At 56.3% G+C, this 13,592-nt stretch overlaps 1 long non-coding RNA gene across 1 annotated transcript; it reads right to left on the minus strand.

Annotated features, from left to right (window-relative positions):
• Window positions 1–756: 756 nt before the first annotated feature.
• LOC146403084 (uncharacterized) lies at window positions 757–5,049 on the minus strand. The gene is made up of 2 exons (XR_014845370.1): window positions 2,028–5,049; window positions 757–1,003 (listed from the first exon to the last, which is right to left on the minus strand). It is a non-coding gene; the product is annotated as an uncharacterized LOC146403084 (long non-coding RNA).
• Window positions 5,050–13,592: the final 8,543 nt, after the last annotated feature.

Here is a 13,592-nt window from a genome sequence, read left to right on the forward strand (position 1 = left end):
CTGCTCAGCTCCTCTGTGGTCGGAGCCAGTCTGCTGAAACACGAGACAGGCCCTGTCATGTTGTCCTTGGCGCTCTCCAGGGACTTCCCAAGTCCTCACTGGGTCTGCGGGACCCCTTGTGGCCTCACCCCGCTTCTGGTGCCTGGCCTCCTCCCCCTCCCCTGCTGGCTCCACCCCAGTCCTGGCTGTCCTCTCGGCAGGCCCAGTGCTACCCCAGGGCCTTTGCACCGGCTGTATCAGGGACTTCCTTTACTCATGCTCTCGCACCTGAGAGCTCTTTCCCCTTCTCCTCTGCTCCCCTCCCCTCCCCATCCCTCCCCATCCCTCCCTGCCCCTCCCCTCCCCTCACGTCCCCACCTTTTCACTAGGTCTTTGATCAGAGCTGCAGGGGTTTCTCCGATCTTGCTCTGTAATAAATACAACATGCGGCTCTGAGATTGTCCCTCTGGGTCCCTCCGTTCGGTGCACCAGAGCTGTGTGTCTCGGCACCCTCTGTCTCCTCCAGGAAGGCTGGGCTGGCCATTCCCGGCTGGGTCCCCAGGGCTGGAATGACAGGCACGTGGACAGGTTCAGGGGGCATTTCTGTATTATGTACACTACCGAGTGCACAAAACGGCCTCGTGATGCCTCATCGTGTTACCTGAACCCTGGGGCCGCCTCTTGGCGGATATCAAGCCAAAAGTCACAACCGAGGCATAGACTGGGAGGAGGAGGAGGCGTTTATTACTTGCAGCAAATAAAGAGACACCAGGGATCTTTTCTAAAGCAAATCCGGGCAGCTTTATGCGAAGGGTCTGTGTATATTTGTGAAGGAGCTTGAGCAGAAGAGAATTCCGCCTAGAATGGGGCCAAAGGCTGACAGCGTCCAGGTTCGGGCTGATTGAAGTCGCGAGGGTCAGCACAGGTCAGCACCCTCATTCCTTAGATTCCAGCTGATCTGGTGACCGAGGGCTCGCGGGGCTGGATAAAGTGGCTCAAGAAAGTGCTTCTGTCTGATCCTGCCCTTTGAAACCGAATGAGAATCTTCACAACGGATTTATGTCTCCGATATGGTTATATCTCCCTGACCTGGTCATAGCTGTCTGCTCTTACCTCTGGGTTCCTTTAAAATCATTAGCTTCTGCAAAGACCTTGTGGCCAGGCTCAATCACAGTGTGGCTTAGGCCTAACATGGCCTCTCTTGTGTCAAGAAAGCCACACCTGGTTCTCCTCCTCCGGGGACCCCCTACCCTATCTGCTTACAAGCTCCCCACCAGCCTCGCAGGATTTGCAAAACCAGGTTTGGTTTTTACTGCTTGTGGAGCGTGGTTGGGGACCAGGCACCGGCTGGCCTTTGTTCCCGTGGCCTTCACCCCATCTCCCCACGGCCCCATGGACTCTGGAGAAGTGTCCCCATTCTCACAGGTTGGGGGTGAGAGCCCTTTGCACTCAAGAAATTTTTCCCAATTTCCCTCTTGGTGGTGAGTTATGACCCATAGACTCAGATCTGGAAAGTTCTGCTGGAAAGAGTCACAGAAGGCCTGGAGTCTGCCCACCTCCATCCTGTCCACGGCAGCCTTGACCCGGCTCCGGGGTCATGGTCTCTTCCTACCCATCCCCCACATAGCTGTGAGCTCCTTGATGGTGGTGGTGGGGGGGTCCCGGTCACCCCTTGTCCGCAGGACACTCTTGGGGAACATTTACTGTGGGGTGGGTGGCAGGGTCTGAGTTGAAACTGTGCTCAGGAGACAGGGCGGGCTCGGGTCCGAGGGGAAGGTTCTGGATGGAGGTGAAGCAGCTAGCAGCTCCCCAGGGGAACTCTGGGGGAGGAGGAATAAAAAGCCATCTCCCGGGACGGGGCAGTGAGGCCAGCAGCCCATGCCTGTCTTGGCAATGAGACAGGACCAGACGCTCCAGTGGGCTGTGGATATTTACCCGCTAAACACAGAGCATCCATCACCATGGCAACCACCCAATCAAAGGAACAATCCCCCACATCTGCCTGGCACCTGGCATCTCTCAGTGTGCTGTCTCAGGCGCTGACTCACCCCGTCCTGCTGACGTCCCGGCATTGCTTCTGTAGCTCCCCCATCCTGCAGGTGGGGAAACCGGGGCCAGGAGAGGGGGCGGTGACTCAGCCACTCCTGGCCGGGAGTGGTCGCTGTTGGACGGGCGGCTGCCATACCTTCCTCCGGGTGCGATCTGACACTGGGGCAAGTTCACGGGCCAAACGGGGCTGGGGATCTGCTGGATTAACCTGCGTAATTCCGGCTGCCAGGGAGTCTGCTGCCTCCAGGGAGCACCACTGGCCAGGGCGTGCCTCCCAGTGAGTTACTGGCCGGCCTTGGACTCCATGGCCTCACCTGTGACGGGGATTGTGACGCGGGCATGGAGTCCATGCCTGGGTGGGCACTACCTGGCTCAGGTCATTGTTACTATTTCACCAGACTTGCCCAGCGGGGGCAGCTGGGTTTGGGCTGCAGGGGACAGTGTGTTCCGGAGGCCAGCAACCCTGGCCACCAGTAAGCCGGGCCTTGCACATCAGGCCGCGTGGGCCAGGCCTCCTCCCTTGCTCCTTTAGGTGAATTCTTCCCGTGGGTCCTGTCTGCGTTAAGCCCCCGGCAGACTCCCCATCTACCTCCTAACAGGCCCGGGTTCAGCTGGGGCCCTGCCACACGCTGCTGTCCTTTCTGTGATCACGTCAGAGAAGAAACACAGGAGTTCCCGCTGTGGTGCAATGGGATGGGTGGCGTCCCAGCCACCCTCTGGGATGCAGGTTCGATCCCCGGCCCAGTACAGTGGGTTAAGGATCCGGTGTTGACGCAGCTTCGGTGTAGGTCACATCTGCGGCTCAGATCTGATCCCTGGCCTGAGAACTCCATATGCCAAGGGGTGGCCAGGAAAGGAAGAAAAACAAAAAAAAAGGAAGAAAATGAATGCAAGGGTGTATTTTAAAACCACAAAATGCTGCTTCGATGGACAAATGGAATGAAATTCCGAATGGCGGCTCAGAATTGCAATCACCAAGCGGAAGCTTCCCGGCTCTTCTAGAACCCCCACCCCACTCCCTCCTGGAGAGGAGAGATTATGGGTGCGCTCAGGCGGGACAGCGCCGACCTGGCTGAATCAGCCGGATGCTGTCAGGACAAGCGCTAACTGCCTGCCTTATAAATGTCAGGTCGGCCGCTAAATGACCGGGAAAGAGCTGGTCCATTAGGCACAGGGCAGAGCTCCTTACGGCTGCAGATAAACACAAACAGCCCCGTGATTGCCTCCTCCGACCAAAACGGTGTGACATTTGCGTCATAATTGGGTGGTCTCCTAGGAGAAGCTGCCAGCATCCCTGCGGGGTGACAGCTGGGGAAAGGCTCGGGAACGGCCAAAGTGGCCCACGCTGCCCAGGCTCCATCCGAGGGGCCTTGGGGTGGCTCTTACAGTCCTTCACCAAACCTTGCAGGTTTGGTCACTCGTTCGTTCACTCGTTCACTAAGGCAGCTGGCATTTTAGACCATTGCCCTCCTCCTTCCTAATACCGCCCACCCGAGTCATAAAACTCCAGCCCGTGCAGCTCCCTGCCCCCCCAACTTCTTTGGGTTTTTTTTTTTTGGTCTTTTGAGGCCCTCACTCTTGGGAGGTTCCCAGGCTAGGGGTCCAATTGGAGCTGTAGCCACCTGGCCTACACCACAGCCACAGCAACACAGGATCCTTAACCCACTGAGCGAGGCCAGGGATTGAACCCTCGTCCTTGTGGATCCTAGTCGGATTCGTTACTGATGAGGCACAACGGGAACTCTCTCCCTGACTTCCGACGTCCCTTCTCCTCTCTTGACTCTCCCACCCCAGGGGACCCCGCCCGGCCTCTGGTTTTCCCCATATCCGTCTCTCTAGACCAGCCCTCTCCTTTGAATCCTCAACTCAGTGTCTGCACTTGGGCATCCAGCGTGGACCCCCAGCCACCTTGCTCCTCCTGCGCTGTCCCCCGAGACTGCTCCCTCCTGCCGGTGGCTCAGATCCAAAGTCTTGGGGTTACCCTGACTCCCCTCTTTCTCTAATACCCACAGTCAATCCACCTGCAAATCCCGTTGGCTCCGTTTTTCAAAAGAGAGCTGGTGGAGTGTCTGCTGTGACGCAGTGGGTTAAGAATGCCATGGCTGTGGCTCGGGTCATTGCAGAAGTTCGGGTTCGGTTCCTGGCCCGGGAACTTCGGTATGCCTCAGCCACAGGTCCCCTGCCCGTAGCCATCACCTGATCAGGCTGTCCTCATCAGTGGCTTGAATTATTGCTGTCGCCCCCAGTAGGGCTTCCTCTTCCCTCCCTTGTCCCCATGCCATGACCCCCACACCATGGCCTCAGGTGGCTCCCTTGACACCTGCGTCGGGTCCTGGGATGCCTCTGTCTTGTTCTGACAAAGCAGATGTTCTTACGGGGCCTCTTTCTCTCCGGTTCATTTGAATTTGGTTCTAAGGGGCAGCCTTATGATAAGGTGACATTTGAGCAAAGACAGGAGCGAGGGGAGCTGTGACGCTCCCTGGGGGCCTGAGGGGGCAGGTTGTGCAGGTTGGGGTCGCCTTGGCTTTTTCTCTGAATCAGGTGAGGAGCTTGCTGAGGGTTACGGCACAGACAGAATCTCCATGGGAGGCCCAAGGCAGAGCCCCTCCTCCTGGGAAAAATCATGGATGCAAATTCAGACGAGGGCTGGGGGTGGCGGAAGCACCGAGCCCGCCTCCTGAGGGTGAGCCCCGGCCGAGGGCCAGCCCAGCCGAGTGCCTGGTGCCTGGTGGGGCCCCCGGCTGGGTTGCCTTGCCATCTTTGTTGCTCGGGGGAACAGAGCCCCGACCCCCATGGCTGGTGGAGCCTTGAGGATTGCAGGGACCTTGTGTGGGGAGTGCAGAGATAAAGCGTGAGAAGGATGCAGGGATGGCAAGAACCGGGGGTCTGAGAGGCCTGGGCTGGGGCTGCTGGGAGTGGGGGTGGAGGGAGGCTCTGGAGGAGCTGCTTCAGGCAGCTGGGGGCTTTCTGTCCACCTCGGGGGGAGCAGGCCAGCCCTTCCCAGGCTTCTGTGCGAACAATGGGTAGGGCCCTAAGCCCCCCATCCCCTCCCCCAGTCAGTTCTTTGCATCACAAATCCCATCGCATCACCCCTCCAAGAGAGCCCCACCCCACTGCTGTGTGCTCAAGACGCAGACCCTTAAATTGGGCCCTGAGTCCTTCGTGGGCTCCGTCCACCCCTGCCACCTTCCTGCCACCTCTCCTCTTCTGTCCCAGCCACCCTGGTCTTCTGGCGGTTCTGGAACATTCCATGTCCACCCCCCCCAAGGTCTCTGAAGCACTGGACAAGGGTCTGGGTCTCGGCCACAGCTCGTCATCATGAAGGGGGCGAGGAAGTGTCACTTCTGAGACTGTTGGAGGCCCAGGGGGTGTGACCGGGGCGCCTTCTGGGCGCAGAGACAGCGCCCTGTACACGTGAGCAACGGTCGTCCTTCTGTTCTTGTCAATGACATCACTCACGGGTCTGGTTTGGGAGGAAGTGCTGTGTATGGATGGCTGCTGGGGGGCTGTGCTCGCCACCTCCCCTTGGCCCTGCTGACAGGACAGACAGCATCTGTGTCCCAGAGTCAGACGGCTGGCATCTTCCCGACAGCCACGGCGGCTACATGATTTGCAGTGAGGGGTGCAAAATGAAAATGGGGGCTCTGCCTCCAGGATTGAGAACGTTAAGACGGAGCCCTTGGAGCTTTAAAGCACAGGTGGGGGCCCTTCCGAACCGGTGGCCCCAGGGGATGGCGCATGAGGTCTGCCCTCCTTGGAGAGGGGGCCTGTTTTGGGGCTTTTGGTGGGCAGGGGAGGGGGCAGTGGGACGGCTCAGCGCAGCCAGCCTCGTGGTTTCATGTCACTGCATTCGTGCCGGACAAAAGTCACTCTTCCTCCTTTCCTGCCTATTTTAGGCTCAGCCCAGCATGAATATTTTATCGGGAAGTCATTTTTCTCCAACAAACCCCGTAGGTTGAGAACCTGGCTGCAGGTGGGGCCTTGGGAGCGGGCCAGGTGTCCCTGGAGGTGCAATGGAGGAAGGGCAGATTGGGTACCAGGGCTGGGGACAGAGGCTGGGGACCAGGGCTGGGCACCGGGGCCAGCTCCATCCACTGCCCTGCTTTCCTGGGCATGGATCTGGCTTTGAGGGCAGGGACCTGGCTTTGCGGCTAGGTAGGGAGACCTCGGGAGGCAGGTTCCTGCTGGCACGAGGGGCCAGCCTGGCTTTGGGGAGTGGGGTCCCTGGGCCCAGATGGGGGCCTGGTAGGGGGTGCTGGGGGTGGAGCCTCAGGGTGGTGGCAGTGGGGACCGAGAGGCCATTGTGACTCCTTCCGGGGCGCTACCTAGAGGTGCCCCTGCGACCCCCAGAACCTCATTATGAAAAGACAATCCCGACAATCCCCTTGGAGCAGTTCTCCTAGAAGGATGTGCTGAGCCTGAAGTCACCTCGAGGCTACCTCAGGACGTCCTGCCGGTGGCTAAGGGCGCAGACTCTGGGCTGCATGGGGCCTGGCTCCGTCACCTCCCAAGTGTGGCTGGCCCAGGTTCCTTCATCACCCTCTGCCTTACTTTCCACATCTGTGACATGGGTGGTAGAGCCACCACGAGGGTCCCTGTGAGACGGAGGGAGCTAATGCGGGTAAGAGCCCGCACGCCCTCCACCTCACACCAGTGGCAGCTCCTGCCATTTTCCTCCTACTGAGAAGTGTGATTGGCTGAATACTGTCCCGGAACTGGGGCTGCGTTGTCATCCAGAGTGGGAGGGGCCCTGCAGACGTGCTGAGGTTGAGGGTCTGAGATGGGGAGAGTGTCCCGCGTGGTCCAGCAGGCCCGGCGTCGTCCCAGGGTTCTCACAAGAGGGAGGCAGCGAGGCCGGGGTTGGAGAGGAGAGTGAGACGGAAGCAGAGGCTGGAGGGGTGTGAGGCGGGGAGCCAGGACAGGTGGGCGCCTCTAGAAGCTGGAAAAGACCAGGAAACGGGTTCTCCCCTGGAGCCTCCGGAAGGAGCCGGCTCTGCCCCCACCTTGACGTTAGCGCGTGACACTGACTTAGAGCGTCCGGCTTGAGAACTCTAAGATAATACATTTGGATTATTTTCAGCCACTACGTTTGTGGTCCTTGGTCTCCCCAAACCAGCCCCCAGGAGCCCTCCCCCAGTGCCGGTCCCAGCTCAGGCACCAACCCTGGCTGTCACGTACCTAGCCGCAGAGTCTGGGTCAGGCCGCCTCTGTGCTCAGAGCTTCAGTTTCCCTCTGAAAAATGGGGTACAGTAGTGCCCTTGCAATGGTAGTCGGGGTACCCTGGGCTCAGGTGCAGATGCGCGGCAGACCCGGATGAATGCCAGGCTTCTCCTCGCCTCCATCTGAGAACCCAAGAGCTGGATTAGCAGGTGGGGGTTCTGCCAGCGAGCACTGCCCTGTCCCCCTCCCCCGACCCGGGCAGTGTCTGCGCTGCTGCTGGTCTCTGCCCCCATCAGAGTTTCGCCCGCCCAGATGGAGCTGGAAAGGCTGCCAGTTGCTAGGTGGGGCTCTAACACATAATGGGAATGTGGGAGGCAGGGGTGGGGGTGGGGGGGCTTCCTCGCACACCTGGCTCCCTCACCTGCCTGGATATTTTTAGCTCTGGAGTTGCTGGCAAAAAAAAAAAAAAAAAAAGAAGTAACTCCGAAGAGTCGTAGTAAGAGTTTGGGAGGCGGTTGCCTGGGGAGGACTGGGGACTCAGGGTCCCAGGGCGGGAGGCGGTGAGGACCGTGGCTAGGTGGGGCTTGCCCCGTGTAGAGGATGGGGGTGGGGGCTTGTTGGGGGCTGCCTCCTGGCACCAGGCGGACAGACCCGGCAGGATGTGAGGGGGACTGTTTTTATCCCCCCACCATATCCTCGAGGCAGGTGGGCAGCTGATGGGCGGACAAGGACACTACCTCGTGGCTTTGGGGGGTCAGCTCATTGGCCTTCCAGCGGGATGGGGAGGGAGCTGTGATGACTTAAGTCCTTCCAGAACTGGGACTCGAGCACTCGGGTGGGTGACCTGCTGGAGGGGCAGCAGCGGGTCACTTGGCCAAGGACCATGTCCTGCTGCCTGCCGGGGTCCTCCAGGACACCGAGGGGTGATGGCTGCTGAGCGGATCCTGCTCCCAGAATGGGACCTATTTATCACCCTGGGCCTCAGGCTCTCCCACCCCTGGGACTTCCCACCTCCCTTGGGAACCAAAGCTCATCGCCTGCCTGGGGCTGGGTCCCTGCTTTGTCCCTTGCAGCTGTGTGACCTTCGGGGAAATCCCGCCCCTCTCGGAGCCTCAGTTTCCCCACCTCTGCTATGGGCACACTGTATTCTTTTCCTCCCTGCGCTGAAACAGAGATGAGGCAGGCGGGCACCGGGCACCGGCTGCCCCTGCGCCTTCTCTGGGTTTGCGTCTAGAGGGTTCCCGTTTCCTGTCTGTCAGTCTTCACACACTTGACCCGCTCTCTTCTCGTTCAGCCTCCAGCTCCCACTCCACCCCTGAGGTCTATTCCTATCTCTCTACCTTGAACGGACCTACATGAGGTCCCCATCTGCTACCACACCTTCATTTTTCCCAAACCCCACTCTCTGGAAAGTTCTAGACAACAGGAGGTGGAAGTGAGCAGTGAGCAGTGAGGTTTGGCCCCCATCAGCCCAGGCCCCCAGCCAGGGCTTCTAACCTGACCCAGGAGTCCACCACCAGGCACTTCTCTGCTCCGAGGGTCTCAGCCTGGGGTCTTATGGGGTCTTGAGTTTCCTCCCCCTTCTCCCAAACCCACGGTTCTTACTTGGTGATCTGAGATGGTATTTTCCTCTTTCACTGACTCTGGTGAAAATTTCAAAGGACTCACAGATGTACAGGTTTCTACCTCACAGACTTCATCATGTCAACCCTCTGGTGTATTTACCTCTAATTTTCTTTTCTCCCTTCTGTCCTCCCTCCCCCCTTCCTTCCTCTCTCCCTTCCTTCCTTCTCAATGAAAAATCACCCTGATGTTTTTATAAAACAGTAACACTCATTGTATCAGTCAGAATAACCTATGTTATGTTGCAGTAACAAACAGCCCCCCAACAGCAGTGACTTTAGAGCCTCTCCTCTGAAGTGAGCGTGCTCATTTGCTCCCATCCCACGAGCCAAAGCAAACACAGGAGCTTCTCAAGGGTCAGGGAAACGGGGCAGTGTGGGCTACCAGGTGCCTGAGGAAGAGTCTGGGACCCACGGCCTGCATGACCCCTCACCCCCAAAGGGGACAAATAGAGCATGAAAAATACACCACAGGAGGCTCACGAGGCACCCGCTTGCTACTGCCCAGAAGTAATCGCTCTACAGACTAAGTGAACTCCATTCCAGCCAAATCAAGGAAGAAAAGAATAGACTTTATCAAAAATACTATCTCACAAGATGTTTTTTCTTCTGCTTTTTAGGACTGCACCGGCGGCGGCATATGGAAGTTCTCAGGCTAGGGGTCGAATCGGAGCTGCATCTGCAACCTGCACCACAGCTCCTGGCAACGCCAGATCCTTAACCCACTGAGCGAGGACAGGGATCGAACCTGCCTCCTCACGGATCCCAGTCGGGTTTGTTAACCGCTGAGTCACAATGGGAACTCCCTCACTACACAAGATTTTTAATGAAAATATTATCTTTAAGTTTTAACTTCGGGTAAAATTAAGAAGCGAATTGTTAAACTTTGAATAAACTATTTTCTAAAAGACCCTTTTATGAAAAAAGAGATTCTGAAAAATCCTAAAAAATGAGAATGGTTGTATTTATTTCCCTACTTGTGCCAATTTCAGCCTGACTCCACTAGGTCCCCTCTTCGGCATAAGGAACTCACCACCCCACATCCCCTCTCGTCTCCTCTCTTTGCACTCGTGGCTTCTCCTCTCTTTGCACTCGTGGCTTTTATTGTTACATTGTTATTAATTTTGACATTATCTCAGTTGACATTCACATTCTTTTCTGTAACCATAATTCCTATAATTGCTTATTCTCTGTTGCATATTTAAATTGGTTGGATGTTCGCTAGTTCTTTAATTGTCTGGATCTTATTATAATTTGTTTGTTCAGTTTTTTTTTTTATTGGCTGCACCTGCGGCATGCAGAAGTTCTGAATCCAGGAATCAAACCTGCGCCACAGCAGCCACCTGAGCCACAGCAGTGACAGTGCCAGGTACTTTACCCACGGAGCCCCCAGGGAACTCCATATTATAATTTGTTCATATATTTTTTTCCCAAGAAGGTATATGTTCCCCAGGTTCCTTCCGTCCTTGGATGTATTCACAAACAGCATCCGGGACGTGAATAATTTCCTGAAGTCACACTTTCTTTCCTTAAAACCTGGTGCTTCCTGATCTTATGAAGTGGACAGTTGCTGCAGAAGCTTTAAGCAGGCAGCTCTGTTCCTTCTTGTAAAAAAATTTCGCTTTCATTCTAAATGCTTGAAGGAGTCTGTTTCCTTGAAATTCATAACTTTGCTAAGAGAGACGTGTGGAGAATTCTGGAGCAGCATTTCTGAAGCATGGCATACTGTTTTGAATTTCGGATTCCATTATCCCTTCATTTCAAGGACTCTCTCTCGTAGCATGTTTATGACAGGTTCTGTAGCAATTATTAGGGCTCTCGAATCAGGGCCACCAATTATCCTTGTGTTGTTCTATTTTCTGCATCCACAGGCTTTCTCTAACTCTCTTTTATCTCTTTATCTTTTCCAACAGCCATCACTGCAATTATCTCAAGATTTTCCTCTGTATCATTAATTCCATTGTCATCAGCGTCTATTCTGCCAATTCCTTCATGCACCATGTATTTATTATTATTATTATTTTCTTTTTGGCCACACCCAGGGCATGTGGAAGTTCCCAGGCCAGGGATCCAGCCCGAGCCACAGCAGTGACAATCACCAGGTCCTTAACCCACTGAGCCACCAGGGAACTCCCACCGTGTATTCATGGATGGCTGACTATTTGCCAGGCATCTTCCTTGGTATTGAGGGAACAGCAAGACAGGTAAAAGTCTGCCTTGGAAATTGTAGGGGGAGAGAGATGATTTGTTAAATAAATAGATCGGAGAGTATGTGACAAGTTGCAAGGGGCTGTGAGGAAAATAGAGCAGGGGTAGGTGACGGTGGGCAGGACGGTCTCCGCGAGAAGGGGACATTCGAGTCAAGTTAGGATGGAGGGGGGTTCTCCGCTGCATCTCATCTGTTACATCCACAACCATATTTTGTCCTAATTTCCCTCCTCGGGTCTGAGATCTCCCTTCAGTCCCCTTCTGCTGTCTTACCATCCTCTCTGTGGGCTTTAGGTTTGAGGAATTCAAGTTCTCGCTCAGTTGTCCTATAGCGTGAGGCAGTCTGTTTCCTGGCCAGTTTCATCCGGGTTGGGCTGTGGCTCTGTCTCCTGGAGATGCGCCCCCGTTTGGATGCTGTGTGTTTGCACAGTTGCCATGGCGTCTTTTCATCTGGCTCATCCTTGGGTGACTCGGTCCTCATTATCTATTTGTTCCGGAAATTGGCATATCAGCTTTCAGTTCCTCTTGTTATTTTTCTCATTTTTTTTTTCTTTGAAAATCACACCACAGTGTCTGTGATGACACACGCATCCCGCGGGTGACTTTGGGGAGCCCCTGTGATTGGCTCCCACTTGCCCGAGGCCAGTCTCTTTCTCTTCTGGTTCCGGTCCACGGTGGGCGTCTGCTCGCAGCCCCTGACCTGGGGCTAGCGGAGGTGATAGCCTCCTTGCTAGAACACCCAGCTGTTTTCTCCCCTGAGCGGGTGAACCTCTACACCGGCGCTCACCCACCTACAAAGGACCGTCCTGTAGGGGGCGCCCTCACGGTGCACCTTGCAGCTCCAGAGCCTTCAGGCCAATTGCTGAGATTTAGGGTCTTGGTGTCCCCACTACTGCCCTGTCCAGTCCTCTGTGGTCCAAACAGGATGGAGTTCAGACCCCACCCACCTTGCTGTTCTCCAGATTCGCTTTGTTCCTGATGTTCAGAGTGAAGGGATGGCGGGAGTCGGGCGCCAGAGGGCAGCTGGAAAGGGGGAGGTGAGAGGACGCCTCATGATGCGAGGAGTGGTGGGCTCGGGTGACCGGGGGGTGACATGGCGAGGGCAGGGCACCATGCCTGTCTGATGGGTCACCACCTGCCCCATGCAGGCTGTTAGGGACCTGACATTGCTCCTGACCCTAGGGGTGGGTGGCTGAGGTCAAGTGGAGGACAGATCATGGAAGGAGAGGGGGCCCAGGGGCTAGGGAGGAGGAGGCCAACAGCTCTGTGACCAGGGGTCATGTAGGAACTGGAGGGGCTGGGGGGCACTTGAGTGTCAGGAGCAGAGAATGGGGTGAGGCCGTGATGGTCTAGGGTCACTCTAGCTGTTGCATCGGGGAGCAACCTTGTGTTGTGGCCTGGCCGGAGATAGCAGGAAGGCAGAAGCAGGGAAGACTTAGGGCTTGGAGCTTTGTTCAGAAGCAGACAGCTCAGGGCTTGTGGTACTCAGGGAAGTCCCTGAGGCCAGGATCATCTGGCTTCCTACCCTGCCACATTCAGCATGCATCTCCTCATGGTCACAAGGTGGCTGCAGTGCCTCCAGATCTCACACCCACCTTCCAGGCAGAAAGAAGAAAAAAAGAGTGTTTCTCGTGGCTTTGACTAAGACCATCACAGTAAGATGTAAGGGAGGGGACCAATGATGTTTGGAGCCTGTGAAAACCTCCACGTCCTTGTTTTGCCCCCTCTGAAAAGCTTACTTAAACCAGGGACCTGAAGAGTCATGCAGGGCATTAACCTTTCACGGTTCTCTGGGAGGCACGAGGCTCCATAGGCTCTCGCCCCATCATCCCTCCTGTCTCACATGCGATGAAAGGGCCCTGGTCCTGGACTCAGAAGAGCAAGGCCCTGGCTGTGCCTTGATTCTCTGGGAGTCGTTTGCCTCCTCGGAGCCTCAGTTTCCCCATTTGCTTGATTAGGGATGCCCGGTTCCTTCTTGGGACTTGTAAAGGGTAGAGAGAAGTCATTAGTGCCAACTTCCTGTTCTCCCAGCGGCACCTGTCCCAGTCCTCGCTGATCCAGAAGAGGTCCATCCTTGTTTATTTCCAAGATCAAAACACAAGCAAACCTCCCTCTGCGGCCATCCTCTGCCTCTCGCCTCCCTGAGCTCCAGGGACGGCGAGGGAATGGAACTGCCGTTCTGGTTCTGACTCGGCCCCATCAGTGCAGAACCCCGTGTGTTGGCCAAGCCCCATCCTGGGTGGTGCTGTGGGCAGAGCTGAGCCGGCCACAGCCTTCCTGCCCTCGGCGCGGGGCTCATCTAGTGGGAAACAGGAAATAGACACGCAACTCCAACATCGTGGTGGGTGGGAAGAGAGGGGCCAGGGGAAGTGTCCTCCAGGGGCCAGCTGCGGAGGTCAGGGACTCAGGGACTGCTTTGTGGAGGAAGCGGCCTTTTAGCTGGGTCCCGACGGATGCTTTAGGTTTGGACAGCCAGGAGGGGCAGGAAAAGGGAGGTCCAGGCAGCAAAACAGCAAAAGCAAAAGGAGGCAGGCAGCAAAGAGCAGGAGGCGGAAGCTCGAATTTGAGAATGCC

Source organism: Sus scrofa, chromosome 5, assembly GCF_054392235.1.
Source record: "Sus scrofa isolate SSC_HxYL_T2T_F1_AM1 chromosome 5, Sscrofa_HxYL_maternal_Yorkshire_Landrace_v2.0, whole genome shotgun sequence".
Taxonomy (NCBI): Eukaryota; Metazoa; Chordata; class Mammalia; order Artiodactyla; family Suidae; genus Sus; species Sus scrofa.